General features: G+C 30.3%; 1 long non-coding RNA gene across 5 annotated transcripts in view; it reads left to right on the top strand.

The window, feature by feature from the left end:
* The window catches only part of LOC145664342 (uncharacterized), a 361,655-nt gene extending 343,247 nt beyond the window's left edge, over positions 1–18,408 (top strand). For all 5 annotated transcript variants that reach the window (XR_014127407.1, XR_014127406.1, XR_014127408.1 and 2 more), the window contains one exon: positions 17,330–18,408. This is a non-coding gene — a long non-coding RNA (uncharacterized LOC145664342). The remainder of the gene's footprint in view (positions 1–17,329) is intronic.
* Positions 18,409–22,040: the final 3,632 nt, after the last annotated feature.

Below are 22,040 nucleotides of genomic sequence, written 5' to 3'. Positions count from 1 at the left end.
TTATACATGAGAATTTCTCCCCATTAATTTCATTTTCTTCATATTTTAAGCTGTACACATTCTACTCACAACAATGACATGCTTGTATTTAGATGTTATAATAATTGCTATTCTTAAAACTTACGATAGTTTAATAATGTCTCTATATTAACCCACTATATTATGGTTTACATACATGAAACATTAAATTGTGTGTTAGGTTAATTGCCTATTGTCTTATTTGGCAATTTCAAATACGTTTTCATTAGAACAAGTAAATCTGTATTTTTCTCTGAAAATTGGAAAATTAACTGAAATAAATGAATTGGATTTCAAATACGTAAATCATTTCTGCGGAAGTTTTCTGAAGTTGAATGTATTTGTGAGAACGTATCTTCACTAAATTTTAATTTATGTTAAAAGAATACACCTTAAACTTTATATCTAATATATTTTTGTGCATATCGAGTTCACTATATAATTTCTCATATTATTTCTTGTTCTAGATTTAGCGTCTACTCTTACATATTATACTGTGCTTGATTTTTTAGCATTTTTATGATATTTGTTCTTTTATGTTAAAACAGAAAATTTATCATATTAAAATTTATTTCATTTTAATTTAATCATAAAAAAATTATCAACTTTTTGTATAACTCAAACATTGAACTAACATCTTATGAATTACCAGCAAAAATTTTAATTTTAATATTATTATAATTTTATTATAATCCTCAATATAGCACTAGTAGATGCATTATTCTAAATCGTATGAGAAACTATAATTTATAAATTCTCGCAAATATGTAAAAAAGAATGACGCTTACCCTGATTTTAAAAAGAAAAGTTTAAAAAGAAAATTGTATAATTGTTATAAGTGATTATGGATGATTGATCAAAGCAATACTTATATTTCATTTTGGACATATGAAATATAGAATTTACATTAAAAATATCTCATACAAAACGTGTTAATAGGTATTCGTATCAAGATATAAACATAAAATACGTGCTGATGTGTTTCTAAATGAATTAAAAATGTACTTTTATGAAATTATTCTTATTGCCTGTTTGGAAATAGGTGATCTTCCACCCTCGAATACTAACGTAATATCCAAGCAAGATATAACAAGTTATAGTGACGTGGCATTCCCAATATGCAGTATATATACACACATATATAACATGCTCTCTGTAAATGTGTAGTCCATCAAACCAGACAATTTGGGAGTTAACTTGAGTAAAAATATTTCCACACTTCTTAAAATTCAGATGTAGATAATATAATGTAAAAGCAAAATGGAACACAGATTTAAACAGCCATGCATATAAAATACATTACTGGTATAAAAATTCCTATGATGCTTTACTGTCTTAGTGCATTCAGATCGTAGAGTTTCAAGCATTTTTAATGACTGTTTTCAAAGCTTCCAACCATTGAATGAGGAAAGTAAGTACTGGGAACATATAAGCTTTGGATAGAAGTCGTGATGGAGCGTCAGGGAGATGAGAGGGGGTTAGGGGCCTAGTTTGGTCTGCACTCTTTAGTAATGGCATCATTTCGAAGCCTCCATTTACGCTCTTACAAATCCTATTCTACTACACTAGAGTATGTGTGAGTATAGGCGTTTGCGAGTGTGTGTGTATATATATATATGTGTGTGTGTGGAGAGAGAGAGAGAGAGAGAGAGAGAGAGAGAGAGAGAGAGAGAACAGAGAGAGGAAAGGACTTAATTTTTGCTTCGGGTAATGGTCGGTAGATGGCAGCTGACGTCAAACACAAACTCACGTCGGCTTTTCCCGTAGTGCAATTTTTCATCATGGTTCCGTTAAGCGACGATCTGTATACCATAGCTCCTGCTCAGCACTCTATGTTTGGAAGGTTTTTCACACACACATTAAAAAAAGAAAGTTGAAAAATGCAAGACTGGATATTCTGGTTATCTGAACCCAGGGAGAGTAATTTAACATTAATGCCTTGGAACTGACGCAATCTCTATATAATACAGGAAACTTTTGGCACAAAAGAAATATTCTAGTGTAGCGAGATGTGTGTACAAGCAGCAAGTGGATACTTTTTTTTATTATTTTATTTAATAATGATATTAATCGAAATCAGCATGCAAACCTTTCGACTGATTTTAAGGCAATACTCTAACAACATTACTTGAAGTAAATGAGAAATTTCTTTCGATAATACTTTTCTATTGTTACTATCTTTTTGTTCCTAAAGCACAGTAAACCACATTAAAAAGACCTCGACAGTTATATTGTTTTTTCTATAAAATAAAACAAGAATAATATACAATTGGTTATACACTTGACATCTTCCTTTTTAAGAGTTGTCTAGAATGTTGCAAATTGTTCTTTAAGCCTGTATAAGTAATCTTCAACATGAACGAGTAGAAAATAAATCAGCCAATATATATATTAAATGTACCATTCAAACATTCTGTCCAAGTGCTAATATTATAGATGCTTATACTAACCAAATTTCTTGGGAAACAAATGTGCAACCAATGTGCATAATTATAGTATTGAGGTGATGACAGCAATGAATTTATAGAAAATGCTTAAGATACTGGTGTAACAAATTTTTGGAGTAAGTTAATCTAAACGTAAAATTCAACAACACTTTTCTATTGGAAAAAGGATAAAAATAGAATCCGTGGTAAATAAAAGTGATAAGAAAAATTTAATAGTTAAATCACATATTACTAAATATGAAGATACTAGTTGATCTTCACAGTCTGTATACATTATTTATCTCTATTTTATCGCAATGTCACCTCCCACCTTAAAATTTCCACAGGCAAAAATTACGTTTTTGGTTTGTATATTTATTGCGTGATACAATTAGGTTTCATTGTTGAATGTTACAGCAAAATATGCAAAGTTTAGAAACGCATTTGAAGATAAAAGAGCTTGCCTACTTTTGAAAAGAATTTATAATTCTATAATTTTCCGTCGTTAAAGTTTAATCCTGGAAACCATCACATGTTACAAAACTTCAAGCGCTTTGATCCATTCCTTGAATTCCACTTTGAATAAACATACTCATAACTTTAGACTGATTTTTTTTATCGACTTCTTGGGTCAGTGGCAGCCTACAATCATTTGACTGACATCTTTTATTATCTTTTATCATCGAGAACATTAATTTAAGATTTATATGCACAGAGTCCGTCCACAGGTCTGAAAAACCTCTAGAATTTCCATATCCTACCTTAATAAATATAAGAAAAGACGATCTTGTAAATGAAGTAGAAGTTGTGTGATTAAGATTTTCTATTAATTTATTTTCAACTATTACAAATACGTATAATGTTTTAATAATAAATGAAACAACAAAAGTAATTAATTTTGAAAATTAATTTCTTTGCCATGGTAATTATTCTTTATGTTAACTTTCGGTGTTCATAAATACGAAACAAAATCCTTGGATCTTAGTAAATCTTTTGAAGTAGTTAAATGTAATAAACAAATAAATGCATAACAATCATTCAAAGAACGTTATTGTATGACAAAATAAGTGTACATCAATTCCGTTCCATCGTTATATTAATTAATTCAAAAGTACTCAAAAATTCTATTTAGAAATAAATTAAATCCTAAATGAATTTGAGTTGTATATGTTACTTGTATATAAAAGTATAACTGAAAGGATAAGATTGCATCTATTCTTAAAATGAAAGTATTTACATAATATTTTCCAAGATCTTGAAACACAGGAAAGCTTCAAATTCCTATAAAACCTATGCATTTACCACTTAAAAGAAACTCTTTCTAAAATACGTACTACGATTTGCAAACTTTCATGGTACATTGTATATATAGTGCGAAAAGAGATAGTTCAATTAGTTTTTCATAAAGTTCAACCTAGATTAAATTCTGGTTGTTCACATTTTGAATTCGACGGCTAAAATTCCAATATCCGTCAACTAGAATTAAAGTCGATTATTTTCGGAATTCTTCGTATCGTGGTTTTAATCACTATTAGTATTATTTTAAATTAGAAATTTAGATTGAAACTGTGTGAAATAATGGTAATGTTAATTTTGAAACGCTACACAGAATTTATTTCTGAGACTTGTTACCGTAGATGTAAATATTACAGTCTTGCGTTTCCATGCGTGACGAAAACGTTAATATATGACACACTGAAATAGTTAAAACTATTAATATAGAGAAATGTGAATCTCTAGTAACATTGTCTTATCACTACTTCTTTACAATTATAGTTTGCAGAGCACTCTCATTCAGTAATTCGCTTTTTTAATTAGTTTAGAATATATTTTGCATAAAATAAGGACGAACGATTGTACCGTTCAATACATTTCATAAGCATTTTACACTACATATTGTATCTATATTAATCATTAAGGAAACAGGAAATTTTATATCGTTCTTAAACTTGATGTTTTCTAGAACTACTTTGATTTAATTTAAGAATAATGATAAAGGCATTATTACTGGAAATGAAATAGTTAAAACTAAGTTTTCAGAACTCGATAAATTGGTTATAATTAGCCGTTTATAAAAATATTTATTTTCAAGGGGTATTTTCTCTCGTGTGTAGAAATTACTTATGTCAATAAATATATATTTATAGCAGGATTAAACTTGCATTAATATCTGAAACTAAATTTATTTATATCTCAATATTTTGGATTGAACCAATAATTTTTATAAGAATACTGTATCGTCTCCAAAATATAACTGCTGAAATTGATTTTGCAGTAGGAAATAATTCATTTTATTTTATATAGAACAACATAATTCATTTTATTTCTTAGCAAATATATTACCGTGACAATTTTGTACAGTATAATTGAAACAAAAGAATAATTTTGTGTTGTCATCATATATATTCCCCATACAGTTGATGAGTAGGATCTATGTAAAGCCTTGTTAATTATTTACCTTAAATTTCTTAAGAAAAGTTTCCTCTTCTTTCACTTTCTTCCTAGATAATAGATTTTATGTAGCTCAAACTAAATACGTATATGTCAAAATAAAAAAAATAAATGTCAATATACGAAATATTAAAAAATATTCTCAATATAATATTCTGCAAATTTTGATTTATGTTTAATGAGAAAAGAAAAATATCAATATTCTATTTTCACAACTGTAAGTCATTTTGATTGTCATTTGCGAAATGTTTTTCAATAAAAAAGTGTCATTATGTTAATACACTTTAAAAATTTTTAACAATATATCTATGATTTTCAGACTAATTACATCAACGTACTGTTACGTATTCTTAACTTTGGATAGTTTTGTCTATTGTTTCATTATTTTAGTAGAAATGTTATTACAACTATAAGAGAAGTTTCCTATTTTAAGTCGTTCCAAAGTTTATATAGTTTCACATTAATTTATAGTAACAATTTTGATGTAGAAAATCCATCATGATGTAATTTTTATGCTGGACAATTGAATTCTTAGCATTGAAGTACAGATAATGTCAGAACACTATTCAAGATCAACCACATATGAAAATAAAAATAAAACTATAAAAGGACCTAAGACTCCCTGGTCTTCGAAGTATCTTTCTTTAAATGATATAAGAAAATTATATTTCTGGATAATGTTGGCCAATATTATTCTATTTTCATTCAATGTTATTAAATTTTCTTCGTAACAGTTTGGGTCGGAAGTCGTCTGTCTATTAAAAAACAATTCGGCCCTTTTCATTCGTAGAAATATTTATACAGATGTTTTCGTGAATGTACATTTATTCGAATTCGATGCATAATGTTACATGTTTCCTTTGAGACCTCCAATTATTTCCAAAGAATGAGTAGAGGTCAATAAAAAATGAGTGGATGGGTTTACCTCCAGTGAATAAGAATGTCGTGTGTTAGATTTCGTACAAAATATTCAATTTTGATATAATATACTTTATATCTTTTATGAGGCTATCCCATGGTTGTTGCTGTTTAAGTTAAGAACGAAATCATTCAATAATGAGAGATTAAATAAAGTCACCTGCGATTTGGGAAGGAAATTTATTTATACATTACGAGGTACAGTAAAATATGTAAGCAGTAAGCTAATGAGAATCTTCAAATTAAAACTGCAAACTGTCGCTCATTTCCGCAATGCAAAGGATCACTAGTAGTAATTAATGTATTAATAGACTATGCCTTTAACATAGAAAATACAGTTCCTAATAGTTATTTTGTAGTTCAATATTTCGTATAAATTTTATTAATATTTGTTAACTACAAAGTTACTTTACTTGATCGTGCTCAGATTATATTATTTTCTTGGTTCATCATTTCATTACCAATCTTAGTTCATTATATCTTTGTGTTCTATAAAAATAGTTAACTTCATGTTTTTGTTTGGTATCACTTAATTAAGGGGTTTAGATTTGTTTAGTGAGATAAAAGATAATTACTCTTTAAATTTAATCTATTGGCTACTACGCATGGTTTTAGTGGATGAAGCCCCGAATTCAATTCCTGGCAGAAGAGGGTTGAAAGCACTGTGGCTGAGACCTACTGTAAACTCTAGGTCTGGTTCTATATAACATCACTACAGGTAAAAGACTTAGAAATCTCGCTCTCAATTTTAGAGTTCTCGCTTCTGGTGTGAGGATTTCCTGGTTCGTGTCCAGTTTGCTCGAAGAGGACTTCGTAGTGAACAAACATTGTATGTGGGCTTCCTAGGGATTTATTCGTTTCCTCCCATTCCTCATTCCATCGTTTCGTTTATTATTATCATCACAGTCGTCTCCATTAAGCTAGGTACATGACTGTTGAACGATAATGCAAAGAAAAAAATACCAAGTGCACAGTGTGCGTAAAATTTGTATTTATGCTATTTATGAAACAGAATGAAAATCTAAAGGCCTAGGAAATCTAATAAAATTTCATAATACAACTATGTAAAAAAGTGAATAACCGTATGTTTTAAATATTTTTTGTCAACTTTTGTAATTTTATTTTTTATATTTTTAAGCATTACATTTTCCACTATACGTATACGAATAAATAATGATCCTAATTCAGAAAAAAAACAAATGAATAAATAGGAGTTTACTCATGAAAACTGACCCGACAGAAAGAACATTAGTTAGGTCTATAGAAAGTGAAATATCAATATGCTACTCTTCAAATATTGTTAAAGTATACTAAGCATTTTAAATTTTCATTCACGATTTTAATCAATCTGTAAATTTAACACAGGACTAACATTAATCGAATGTTACTCGGAATACGATAGTTGATATAGCACACTAAGTTGGGGGCGCGGTGGCTCAGTGGTAGAGCGTTCACCTCCGGTGCTTGGGGTCCCTAGTTCGATCCTAGGTTGCGCCGTGTGGACTTTGTGGTGGAAAACACCGTGCTCGTGGGTTTTCTCGGGGTACTCCCGTGTTTCTCCCACTGTCTTCATTCCACCATTTCACTAATCTCTCATCATCACCGTCTCCTTTAGCCTTACCGCCATAACCGTGGGACGTAAAACTTAAAGAAAGCACACTAAGTTCAAAATTGGTATTACTTGACTGCAAACATTATTTGTAGAAGTAGCATCTGTGACAATAAAAAAATGTCAGGTATATTTATATCACTGTTAAAAGTATATCTATTAGTACAGGATTATATGAGTCACTGCCACGTCTATCTTGCTACTATTACAAGCATTTGTACCGCTATTGGGAGAAACCAAACAACATTAAGTACAATTTATTGCTTAACAATATAATATAGTAATCCCAATCCTAAGTATGCATAAAACTATATTAAATGACATAAAATAATGGATACTTTCGGTTAACGTGGAAAGTTGAAATTTGACACGATGGTAGCTTCAAGGGCTAATCCACAGAGAAATTGCCAAAAGTGAATATATTTTTAATTATTAGGGGTCTGAAGAGGAAATGAAGAAATTCATCATGATATTTAAATGGGCCATTTTTGGACATATAATCTCATGCTTTAGGTACTTGGAATTGGAATAAAACTTGAAATTCGGTATGCTTTAGATTTTTGTTAGCGTTACCTAACTAAATCTTCAAAAATAAATATTTCCAACTTTAGAGTGGTTTTTATGAGGAACTAAAAAAAATTCCCCATGTTATTAATATGGGACATCTTCTACACCCCAAACTTATTCTGTAGACCTACTTTCTGTAGGGCTATAATGATTAAATTTGGTACGATTGTAGCCTTCCGGGACTAAGCCACAGCAAAATTGCCAAAATTGAATACTTTTAGGTTTTAAGGGGTCTCAAAGGGGATGAAGAAATTCCCATGTTATTTAAATGGGCGTTCCTTTGGGATATTTTTTTCTTTTAGATAGTTGAAATAGAAAAAGAAACTTGAAATTTCGTAGAATTGGAGGTTTAAAAGGTGCGAGGCTGTAGGCGAAGCAAACGTGGGCATCTTGAGAGTTAGCCCCCAGCTAATATAAGGCGGGTATTATATATAAGACACAAGTAAATTCTACAATATTATCAGCGTTTAACGAAAAAATGTCTAAAGATCAGATAATACCAATACCAGTCGATAGATATTACGAAGTAGAATACAATGATATGTGTCAGTGTTAAAGTTCACTCGTAGTTTTCTTTTCTTTTCTTTTTTCTTTTTCTTTTCTTTTCTCTTTTTTTTGAGAAAATTGAAAATTGAGAAAAGTAAGCAAATTATTTTATGAACTTAAAAATTGATGCTGAACGTAAACCACACAACGTACTAAAATAAAACTGATCCTGAAACACAACCTCATTGAGCTCTTCATTATGATACTATCAAGACCACAGTGCGTAGTATGGTCAGTTAGGTATAACACAAAATTATTATTAAATCTTACATTTTATATTCTATTTTACTAAAATATTTTCCAAAACTAAAACATGTATCAAGTTAAAAATCATATTAAGCTTAACAAAATCACATGCTTAAGGATAAATTCTAATGTGTAGTTTCTGAGAAAATCGAGAAGAACAAACTTTTGAAGCGCTAGAAAGTCCGTAATATTGTTCAGACGAAACTACTGAAGTATAACTTTTGGGGCACAATTTCGTTTGTGGTGAAACATATTTGGATACATTTATTTGCCTCATCTGTCACTCACTTTATGTAGCATTATTTTAACTTACAAAATTTTGCAATGTAGTTACGTTTACCTTTTTTCTTGAAGGTAATAAACAGTTACTCGTTCATTTTAAGACTTAATGTTTTATTCTTCTACGTAATTGTGTATAACTAAAATTATTTTATACGTTAAGCAATTAGTATTTATTTTAAAAAGAAAATATTTTTGTTTTATGGTTTTATATACATGACAGGAAAATAGGGAAGTTGGTTAACCAAGGGAACCATATACCAGGGGATATGGCTTCTACAGCCCTCTTGAATTTGTTAGATTTTTCTTCTTGCTTCTGGTGAAGTCTTTCCCCGAAAGATTGATTAGCCTGCCATGACGTAATTGGATACGGAGACGAAAAAATTTAGCAGGAAGACCATTTTTGTTTTTTTGTGTACACAACTAATTTTTATTTTTGACATTTGAAATTGTATTTTTGCTGAACATAAATGGAAATGGTAACTAAATGAAACATAATATTTAACTCGCCTGCATACTGTTACGATTTTTTAAATATTTTCGTTTCGATAATTTTTATGTTATTTTTCACTTATGTTCTTGGATCAACTTTTGTTTATGGTTACGGCAATTATTACACAAATTAGCATAGACCTTCACGTACCAAGGTAGAATACCTTTGATGTAATGATTACTGTTTCTAGTATTGATATCTTGACCCTAGTTTCGAAACCAAGACGTCTGGTTCCATGTCCATTGTCCATTTTTTCAGGAAATAATCTACTATTATTCGTTTTCATACACAGATTGCATTTCTTTTATTACGAGTTGCTTTATAAGACAAAAATGCCAATTCTAATGATAAACAAGAAGCAGGACTGTAATTCTCTGTATAGTACTTTATTATTTATTTTGTAACAAATAAATTAGACGTTGAAAATAATCAGTTTGATATCTCTACTATTGTTCCCGTACTATAATCTCTGTTGCATGGTATGTACTTAGTAATTACGAAGAAATAAAATTATCTACTCGATAAAAGTGCTCTGGTATTCTAATTGGTGCAATTTTATTGTAACTTTTACAGTATGAAGTTAAAATATCTAGTTATAAGGTATACAATTTTTGCTTGAATTGTGAAAAAATATACGTATTTAGTAAAACAAATTATAAAAAATGTCCAATAGTCGAGTAAATGAATATAATACGACGATATTTCAGTAAAAACAGCCATATCTTGGGAATATTTATTATAATTATAATACAAATCTCGGGAATTATATCATATTTCGGTATGAACTTAAATGTTGATAGTTTCTCAAAAATAAACAAAAATTCAAAATTTAAGCACTTTTGAGAAAAATGCAGCTCGAAGTTTCCATGAATGGCTATTTAAACTGAAATCTCAGATTTTTTTTTTAAAAAAAAGCCTTCAGTAAGTTCAATGTCAGTATTCCTTATTCCTTTTATTCGCGGATTTTTTTAATTCCTTTTGTTCATACACGATCCCTTAGTGTGTACATAATTTACATTTCTAACCTCTTTGAATGCATCAACTCTTTTTATTTAGAACAGCAGTAAAACTAAATTTGGACGTTATGCCAATATGTCAAACCAATGTACTCAAACTCACATTTGGATTTTGAGTTTTAGATTGAACTTTCCGCATTCAGAGACAGATTTTATTAATTTCACTGCACATTGTTTACAACAATGAAACCCGTTTTTAAATTAAATGAGTAAAGAAAGAAAACAAAGTATTGTTCTATTAAACTCAAAGGAAATGGGAATGTGAAATCTCTATAGGCGTTTTCTTCCTTTTGAAAGTTACTTAGATTTGAAGAGTTCACTTGTAGATCTATCATATAGCACATACGATTTAATGGTTTAAACTGTAAATTTGATGCAATCTGATATCATAATTATTGAGAAACATTGATAGAGAACAATAAATCTTAAAATGTTAAGCCTCTAATGTAATTAACTTATTACTTATTTAATGATATACATATTGATTAACCATTTTCCATATTTTACAGTTCATTTTGGAAAAGAAATTTCACAATAAATCAAAAACGTGCACAAAAATATTTTAAACTGAGATTGACTCATAATGCATTAGAGTCATATAAACACGTTAAATGTATTTAAAAACTGACGGAATTACATTTTATTGTAAATTGAGATTATTCTCTTGTATTGTCGTACAATGCATGTAAATGTTTTAAATTTAAGGAAGACATATAAAAACTAAATAAATTCTAGTAATAATGGTAGATTTAACTAAACTATTTTAGTAAAGAATAACAAATATTTTTAGTTAATTACATTACGTTTTCAGTTATAAATTTAACGGCAGTGTTCTATAGGCTTGTGGGTTTTAACTGTGGAAGTACAGGCAAAGAGAACTACAATAAAATAACGAAGAAAGGAAATATTTTAATCGAAATTTCAATTAAATAACAAATTCATGTGTTAGAGATAACTAATAACTAAATATAACGTAATTTAAGTAAAATTTACGAACTACGACTGTAAACTTTTTTTCATTAATTTCTTACATTTAATCATGTCAACTCCAGTTATTACTGTAATCTTTAAATATAAACTATGAAAACGACAAAAAACATTTTGGAAAAATTTTTGCTACACTCAATTCTCCAAAAGTAAACCACCCTTTGTGAATTGTTGCAAGAGAATAAAATAATTATTCTAATTCCTTAGGGTCGTTAACAAAATACGCATTTAAGTGAATAAACAAAAGTAGTCACACATTTCTTTTAAATGAAATTAACTAAGGTTTCAAATAGAAAATGAAATCTTTCAGTTTAACGTTCCACGATTATTCCCTTTAGGCTAAAGAAGACGAGATTGAGGCAAGTGAATGATAATGGAAGAATTGGTGGAATGCGAATGTGGGAGGCAAACGGATAACTCAGAAAAAACCCACGGAGACGTTGACCGGAGTTCGAACTTACTTTTCCGGGGATCGAACCAGCGACTCCACGCACAAGGGGCGCTCTACTACTGTGCCCACAACTGACTTTTGAAGAGTTCCGTATTAAGTCTATGATAAAGCACTGAGAATAACGTCTGTTATATTTTGGAAAATTGTCCGGAAAAAATTACCACCAACAGTAAACTACTCTTGTGAATTTTCTAAATGTGGCGTTACTTATGCAACGTTGAAGTCATTATTCAAACATTTATTTTTAAAAGAAAACAAACTCACTTATGAAATTTCTGGGAAAGAAATAAATTAAGCGTGAGTAAGTATCATGCCCAAGAGTAATCAATGCATCGTAAATTTTTACGAGGAAGAACTTGTCATATTGTGGGTCAATCATTGAAACATTTATTTGTGGAATATGAGAAAATTCAGGAGATACATTTTTAAGAAAAAATGCCCCCAAAATCAATATCCAAGAGTAAATTAACTCTCTTATTTTTTCCCAGAACACAATACCTATACCGAAATATGCAGTTAGTAATTGTATATTAACTCACGAAATGAAAATCAAATCATTAGAGCAATTTTTAAGAAATTTGTTTTTATTTTTATTTTGCTTTTTTTCTTTCTATTTCTATTTTTAAAAGTAGGAAGAAAATTCGAACTCTTCTCCATGAGAATCATATATAAACAATAAGTTTAAAATTTGATCCGATGAAGTTAAATAGTGTAATTTGTAGGTGAGCGTACAGTTTTTTTTTTAATGAACTGACGAACACATATTGAGAAAACAGTTTTTCTGCATGCAGATGCTACGAAGTGTGTAATTCGTTGAAATCTCGAATTCGATTATATTCGCGATAATTATACGTTCCTCTTTCCTATTATTAAACGAAAGTAATTTGAAATATTAAGTTACTTTTATATTCTATGGCATAAATAATAACTTGCTTTTGCATTTATTTATGTGTATTTTCTACTTAAAGTATGAATCTGTGCGCCAAGTTTCACTAAAGTATTTCATTGTATATTTAAACATTTATTTTAGGTTTATATCAGTCATACGTGTGTACTGAAACACTTGGACAAAGTACTATACCCATGTAACATTATTGTAGTCACGAACTGACGTTCTGTAGTAATGATAATATTTTTGATTTGAAGCAGTGATTTCAGAAAACGCGATGATTGTAAGAAAAAATCAAACTTGGAAGTATAGTGTTTTTTTACATTTCACATTTCATGTGCCCTTATATACAGAAGTAATTATATATATAATGTAAATTTATGTTCGTTACGTTGTCTCAATATATATGCACACACAAACAAACAAACACCATGCACACATAGAAATCACACCATTCATTGTATCTGGTCCAAAGTTTGAACTTAAGGTATTTATATGATTTTCCAGAGGGGTTTCGAGTTTTCTTCTTACTCTCACAAGTAATTTACGGATGCGTTAAAGTAAAAAAAATCAAATTTCTTGGGAAAATATTCAACGATTCTATTTATACTTCACTTACAATTTTATGTATACTGTGATATAAGTCATTTCTTTACGAAAGATCCAGAAGGAGTAGTTTACTCTTAGGGAGTTCTTTCTCTTGATGATTCCTCCAAATGACTCAGATGATTATGAGGTGTAAATAGCATTCAGACAACTCCTATTTATATTTTATAAATAAATGTTTCTTTAGTAAGCTGACGATGTGACATAATTTTTTCTCAGAAAATTCACAACGTGTACTTTACTCTTGAGTGTAAATTGGTTTCGATAGTTTTTCTTAGACACAAATCAGGTAATTTTGTTCATATTTCATTAACAAATGTTTCATTGCTTCTAGAATGTTTCAATAGAATGGATAATACACTACTAGGTTGTGAGCTTTTTCTCGATTGAGTCTTTCAAACTATTCAGGCAATTTTGTTCATATGTTATACATAAATATATCATAAATAATTCTATAATATGAAGTTAATGATTTCTTATGAAAAAATCACAAGCGGTAGTTTAATCTTCTAAATTATTATTTTTTTGTTAAAATTTTCTCAAAAACAATTATGGCAATTTTGTCTATATATCATAATTAAATATTCCATTAATAGTTTTAAATTATGATGAGTCATTTCACCTGAAAATGTATAAGGCATAGGGATACGAGATGAATTTTACTAGGATGAAGTTTCCTGAAAAGACTTTACAATTTTGTTCATATTTGTTAGTAATCATTCAAGTATATTATGATTATATTTAAGAAACGAGAACGAGAAACGCTTTTGTATTGTATCCTGTAAGTAAATGGAATCGTCTTAGTCTCTGTGCTTTTATAATAGAATTACATACACAGAAACAAGAATCATGTAGGTTCAGTGGAAAGATTGAGCATTTTAAAATGTTAGGCTGGCAATCTCAGTCCCAGTTCAAAGCCCACGTATTATCCTAGAAGTCTAAATCATCAGATATAACTCATACTAATGGTTTTGTTGTCCTTCAGTTGTGGGATCCATTCGTCTCAATCTCTGTATTGGTTCATATTTTGTCAAGTAAGCTAATCCCGCCTTTAATGTAGATGTTCTTTTCTTTTTGACTGTCCATCCAGTATTAATTTTTAAAAAAATATTTAAATGTAATAAAGAGAGTAATCAGTATTAAAATATTTTTCAGGGATGAGGAAAATAATATTTTGCTATGTACTTCTCACCTGACTACATAAAAGTTGTAGAGAAAACGTTGTCCCAGAAAAATAAATTAACTACCATATTACCTACATACCATAACTAAATCAAAAGCTTCTTTTTATTCCAGCATAGAAACAAAAATTAACAAAGTTAGAATACATACAACTATTTGAGATCAACATAACGTATATCCGTTTCATTTAAAGCATTCTATAATACAAACATAATAATGTATAATATACCAATACTGAAACAAAACTTGAATAAGGTAAATTATTCTGAACATTAGATTAAAAACTATTGAATTATACTGAACAATAATGACGCTCTAAACTAAATTATGAATTATTTTGAATAGTGATTTATTCGACCAAGTGTATAGGGCAACAAATACAGTTTAAAGCATGATATGTATCACTGTGTTGCGTTTAACGGTCACTCACCTGGCATACTATAAAATAGTTGAAAGGATGCAATGAATAAATTTGACCAACAAAATAAGAACAGAATTAAAATGTATTGCTTCAATTTTATCTAGGACTAACTAATATCGCATATAAACGTAAAGAACATTAAAACCATAAGCGTGATTTTTGTCTTAATTAAAGGTTACTAAATTTCAATTTCGTCACAGCTTCTATCCAGCTAATATTTACATATAGTAGCTAAACTTTTACCAGATTTGTTTTTGTTTACTGCCACAATAATATTATATATTTTACATCAATTTTGATTATCTATGGTTAATATTAATATATATTATAATGTATAGATTATTATAGATTTTCTATAATAATATAATCTATAGATTATAGATAATAGATTAATTGTATTTCCACACACATTATCTTTAAATTGGTAGATAAAATACCCTAAAAGTTTTAATTAGAAAGCACAAGGCTCCCAAATAACATTATTGAATTTAGAAAGTACAAATTATTTAAAAAGTAAAATAAAACATCATCATTAAATATCTATGCCTTGAATTATCTGTATTGAGAATCTGCTTCTGCATTTATCTTGTTTTGATATTTAAGTACGCTTGTGACAATGTGGTTACCATAGCTCCTTGGGTAATTTGGGTTTAATTCCCGGTATCAGCGTATATCGTGGTCTATCTTCATATAAGTTAACGTGGTGATAAGCCATAACTCCATATCTCATACAGTCTCAGTGCTAAAAGAGAATGCTTAACTTCAATCCAAAACTAAAGATACTTCTGTTCATATAATTAGTTATCATATATTAAAAGGTGTATTAGACTAAAGGTGATCGTAAACCATAATTCCTTGATCTTATAGCATATACATATAATCTAATCAGAGTTCCACTATATTAATTTATGATTAAATTCTATTAATTTATGCTGGATTGTAGAACTCCTTCGTGGCTATATGGTCAGCGTACACGTCTTTGACGCCAAAGAGCCGAGTTCGATTTCCGGCTGAAGTTCATATGGTTCGGATTACACGTTAATCTGTAGGTACACGTCCCGCATAGCCTCGCTGCTGAAACGGATGCTAAAGTCTAAGCTAAATTCAATTCATGCTGTCTGATATTAACTTATGATTAACTTCTCTTACTCTGTGCCGGGTTATGTAATGCATTATGCTAGCAATGATAAAGATCTGTCTGTAGCTGGTTCGAATCATATTCAGGCCGTGACTGTTACATATTGTTCCTTCACTATCCATTTCATTATCGTCGCTCATTTTTTAGTATTTTAGTATAAATGGCAGAAATATAGGGCGTAACACTCAGACATAATAAAATTTTTCGCATATGAAACATTAGATGAAACACTTGCATTAGATTAAACACTTGCCACCAGTTGTTCTTTCAGAAAAAGTGTTCCGAGGGGCATACGTAGTATTCCGAGGGGGCCCTGCTGGTACTATTTTATTTATTATTATATTATAGACGTAATATTTTGGTCTCGTCCGGGGGCACTCTCAGAGCTCCGGGAAAGCAGTGCCCCCCAAAGAACATATCTGGAAGAAACACTGCTCGCCACTATTTTGTCTTACCTTAAAATCATCGACACAGTCTTAAAGTAAACTGGAGAATAAAGAAAATTCCTTAAAACATTGTAGCTCTACTTCCATTAAAATATTAAACACATAATAGTAATAAACAATTAATAAGTAACTGTTTTTAATTTTGTAAACACAACGCTCTCGTTCTTAATATTTGAAGAATAGGCAAAATTAAATTTGGTGCTCTATATTAGGAATATGATCATAAGAATATTTCCGGAAGTTGATGTGAAGAAATTTGTCTGTATTTGTCTGTATTTGTCTGTATTTGTCTGTAGAATGTATTTGTCTGTATAAGTACGGTCATCTGTTGCCAATATGATTTATACAAGTTTTTCGGAATGTTGTTTATAACTTTCCGAATAATTTCTGAATTAAGCTATAGGCAATTTAGAATGTTTTGAGCATTTAATTTTTTCCTTATCAAGGGCCCAAGTCTATTAAGGTACAAGGACATCTTTTCGCAATTAAAGTAGATTTAGATCATTTATTATCTATGTAATTATGTTGCCATAAATCACTTTCGACTAAAAGGAATGTTAAGAACCTATGAGTATATTTTAACTTATGCAAACAGATATCAATTCAAGTAATTAATTTTAATTTTCTTCTTTCTTTCCAGGTAATGCCCAAAACGAAGCTTATACAAGAATCTACCACGAAATTATAAATTGTATTATTATATTGTCTTAAGACATAAAAAGGCAATAAATTAAATATTAATACAGAAATAACTATTGTTTCTTGTATTTTTACTACACATTTGTTGTTTTGTTGAAAATAGTTATCAACACACTAAGGTTCAGTAAAGTTCATATAGAAAATAGAACTCCTACTACTGTCCACCCATCATCAGATTGGAATAAAACTCTTGTTAAAAAAAAAAAAAAAAAAAAAAAAACAGTTGCCGAGGCCTTTTTAATTGTGCGAGAGAACCAGAGGGTAGCCCGTGACGGTGGTAGCATCTCGAACTTTGTCTTTATCATTAAAAGCACGTAACTAATTATGTAGAACATTGATTTGTGTTAGAATGAATGAATTTTAAAACGTGCCTCTTTCACAACATACCGTATTTTACGGACTATAAGACTCACTTTTTTCTTCAAAAAATTGCCTTTAAAATTCAGGTGCGCCTTATATTCGAAATTAATATAAAAATGTCCAGTGTTTGATTTAAAATTTCCGCCAGTCCTAAAAATGGCCATGTATTTGATACCGAAGGAAACTTATCTCTATTTGGCAACATTGGATTCAACTCACAGCAGCAGTGCAACGATGTGACTATTTTCACGGATTTTAAAGATCTGTTCGGTTTTATAAACTATTTTTTTTAGCCTGGCTTTGTAATCAAATAACAAAAATGTTAATAATGTTACGGTATTTTTTTTTAAATGCTTAAAAATTAAGGTGCGTCTTACAGTTCGTAAAATAAGGTAACTAAAGTGTAATACACGTTATATTCCAAATTTAGGTTGAAAATGTGGTTGCATCGGTGATGCGATCCAGGAAAATCCCATCTTGAGAGGCAAAAAATCCCATTTTACCTCTCAATTTTTCACGTTATATACTGATTAAGTATATCATATAATACGAAAGAAACTTTGTGTAGTACTCACGTTTTACAATATCATGATGAAATATCTGTAAATTTTGGTCTTGTATCTTTTTAAAATAGTTCATAAATAAATATTTCCTTAATCAGCAACGATATTTTTGTTGTTAGACATGAAGTGTTATGTCACGACTTTGTGCTATTATCTTGTCGTGAAAGTTACAAATTTTTTATTAAAACACACTTCTTTCTCCTCCGAAGAAATATCTTTGAGCTTGTTTCTAATTTGCTATTTTATTTTTTCTTTTCTTTTTCGTTTCGTAAACACCCAAGACATAACTGATGATGTTTCAGAACAAATTGCCTTCCTTGGTGCTTGGATTTTCACTATCGCATGTGATTAAGTCATTTTACAAGCCACTTCCACAGTAACATGCACTTTCCCTGTAACAAGGAAAAGACCTGGAGTTTGAGAGTCTACACTGATTGATGACTCATAATGTCTTATTTCCACCTGTAGAAGATTTTCTGTAAGTCGATTTTATATATGTGTACATATCCGAAAATTCCCATATGTTTCCCTTTGTCCCTTCTTGAAATATTAACGTCAAAAACTCCCAGGAAATGGGATTTTCCCACAGGTTGGTATCACTGGATTACATTCAGTGATTTAGTTGAAAAAAAAAAATAATTACAGGAATTCACTTTATCAACTTAACTGTCTCCATATGGACTCGTAATATGTTACTGAACTGCAAATATATTTTTCAGAACGGAGATTCGGTGTGTTTTGGTCCAACTAAATCATGGGTTATATTATTTTGAAATACTCCTCATAGACTATGAAAATAAGATCGGACACATTTAGATTGGATATAATCTATATTTGTTTTAGAAACTATATATTTTCAATAGGTTTACCTTTGGGTTGATAGATCTTATATTTCCCCTTATCCTCTTCACGGATATGGCATCAAATAATGCCACATATTTATCGGGAAAATAATCCGAATTTTTTTCACGAAGAAGAGTGTGAACTGAAGGTAAGTAAAAATAATATTCTGAAGCACTTGTTTTTACTTACCTTCAGTTCGCACTCTTCTTCGTGAGAAAAAAAAATCGGATTATTTTCCCGATAAATATGTGGCATCATTTGATGCCATATCCGTAAAGAGGTTAAGTTTGTCGTTCTTTTGGCACGATTTTATAATTTAAAACTACAGTGACTAAGATATGTTACTAGAAACATTTCTTTTTTCTCTGAAATATCTGGCATTCTATTTGCCATATACTTTCATTTGTTTGTATTTGGTTGGTATTACCATCTGTGAATAATTTAGATAGATATAATATTCTGTTTATTCTCATGTGTTCGTTATTCATGTTGTTTAGAAGTTGGAAAAAAAGCTCCATTGATGAACTCGAAACATATCATAATTTGAAATAGTTATTGATGACGAAAATTGATGTTCTTTCTTCTATATTATCATAATTTTGTTCTCTCAAGCCCGTTCAATGTTAGTAAATATTCTATATAGACCTACTCAGAATTACAATTAAAGATTATATAATTCGTGATAACATACTCATGACTTCGTTTATTTAATTACAATATACAATCTAGTTTCAAATTTATTTGCATAACAAGAATTTTTACTAATGATCAAAAAATGAATCAAAACATTGCAATTTTGGCCAATAATTAGTTTTTGGATCAGGGCTCACAAAATTTTTGAACTGCCTCTAATTCGAGTTTTCGTATTTTCTACGGAATAAGCACATCATACTGAGTGTAGTGATACTTTGGGTTTGGCTACACTATATATAGTTTCCAGATATAAGGTCTACAAGAAAATATTTGATTGAAACATAATGGAATTTTTGATCCAAAAATGCGATTATCTTCCATGTGATATTGAACATGGAGGACATTGTTTAGTAAGTTCTTAAGACTTGTTACTGGATGCAGGACCGTAACTTGTTGGGGGCACGGGTGCAACGGCCGCCCCAGGGGAGATATCCGCCGTTCGAGGGGGTCCGATTTTAAGACAAAATTTTCTTACTTCGTATACGATACGAACATGAAATCATACATGAAGCATCAAACAGGTTCATTACATTACACAAACAAAACATCATACAAATGCCCAATAAAACAAAAATGAGTCGTGGGCCCATTTCAATGAAAAATATCTACTATTAGGGTCAATAGAAATAATACTTATTCGTATGACTTTGAGATTTGTCAATATTGTCCCCTTAAATAATTTATCATGTATGGGACGAGCCCAGGGGCGTAATTAATGGCCCCGCATACCTTACCGTGCCGGAGGGCCCACATGCTCCACGGGAAAAAGGCTAAGTTACGACGCTGACTGGAAGGCTTGTATTCCGTGTTGTTGATAGACAAGAAAAATACTGACCATATAAGAAATATGCACCTTATTTCATCACATATTGTAAATATCATTTATTTTGTTGTTGCTTTCAACTTTGTAATCATATTGTAGTTGGTCGGAGGGTAGAATATAGTCTCCCTTGAAAAGGAAATACGAACCAGTCTTCAATGACTTGATGTCTTAGTCTAGTGATAGACAAACCTTTTTTTTTTAACCGGGACGAAGAAAAGACGAAAAAGTATAAGCGGACCAATGTAATTTAATAAAAACAATAATGGTACATCTTGCAAAATCCTTGTAATACTAAGCCCTATTAGGATTAAGATTAGGACATTGGGATTTAGATTTCTGGGTTTTCGGCATCTATGGTCATTTAGCCCGTCACGTATGAGGGATGATGTCCCTTGGCCATCACACTATCCGAGGAAAGGGAAGGAAGCGGTTTGGAACCTGTTTGTTAGGTACTAGCTCGACATTTGCCTGGTGCGAAAGAGAAAAACCCAGGAGAACCGGGGTACGATAAGCGGGGTCACGCCCTATTGATGATTGAAATATTATCAAGGGGAGTGTAATGATAAAAAATTATGAATACGTTTCTAAAAGTTCTTTACTAACCTGGTTCGAACTGTGTTGCACTGATTCTTAGAAGTTAAATTAAATTCATCAATTTAGGACTCATACAGCCGGTCGGATAGAATCTTTCTGAAGGCTGGAACTGGCCTGTAGGTCGTAATTTGTCCCTCAATGTATTATGCACTGAAATAACTTCAAATTAAAAGCTAATATATGTCTGCAGTAACATATCTATTTACAATAGCTTATCTATCAATAAATAATCACTATCTTATCTCCTAATATATTCAGCATTTAGCTACGTATGTCTTATTATAATAGTTTAACTTTTGTTTCTCATTCTAACAGCGATTACGCCATTGTACGTGAGCTATACGGATACGCGGTTTATAATATTTTGTACAATTATATATCAGTTAATTCTTTTACAACTAACACTTGATAAATTCGGAGTCCTTAATCACGAATCTATGTTCGTATCTTTTCTAAACTAACCGCAATTGATTTGACTTTTAAGACTATTCCAACCCATTTACATTATGTAAGTACTAGAATGGGTTACGCTATGTAATTCTTTCTAACTCCTTTTATCAACCGGGGTAAATCAGTCACTCGAACGTTTTTTTTTTCAACTTCGTAATGAATATATATTAGGAGTAGTGTTACCCTTCTCCTATAAGTTGTTTATGTATTGTAATGAAGTCCTAACATCATAATTAGTAGTATTGTAAGTACGGTTTAGTTTAAATCAATAAATGCGCTGGGAGAGCACGGTGACTCAGTGGTAGAGCGCTTACCTCTGGTGTTGG

This window comes from Thermobia domestica, chromosome 11 (genome assembly GCF_964235325.1).
Source record: "Thermobia domestica chromosome 11, izTheDome1.hap1.1, whole genome shotgun sequence".
Lineage (NCBI taxonomy): Eukaryota > Metazoa > Arthropoda > Insecta > Zygentoma > Lepismatidae > Thermobia > Thermobia domestica.
Note: the sequence above shows the minus strand (reverse complement) of the source record. Positions and strands in the feature narration are given on the sequence as shown.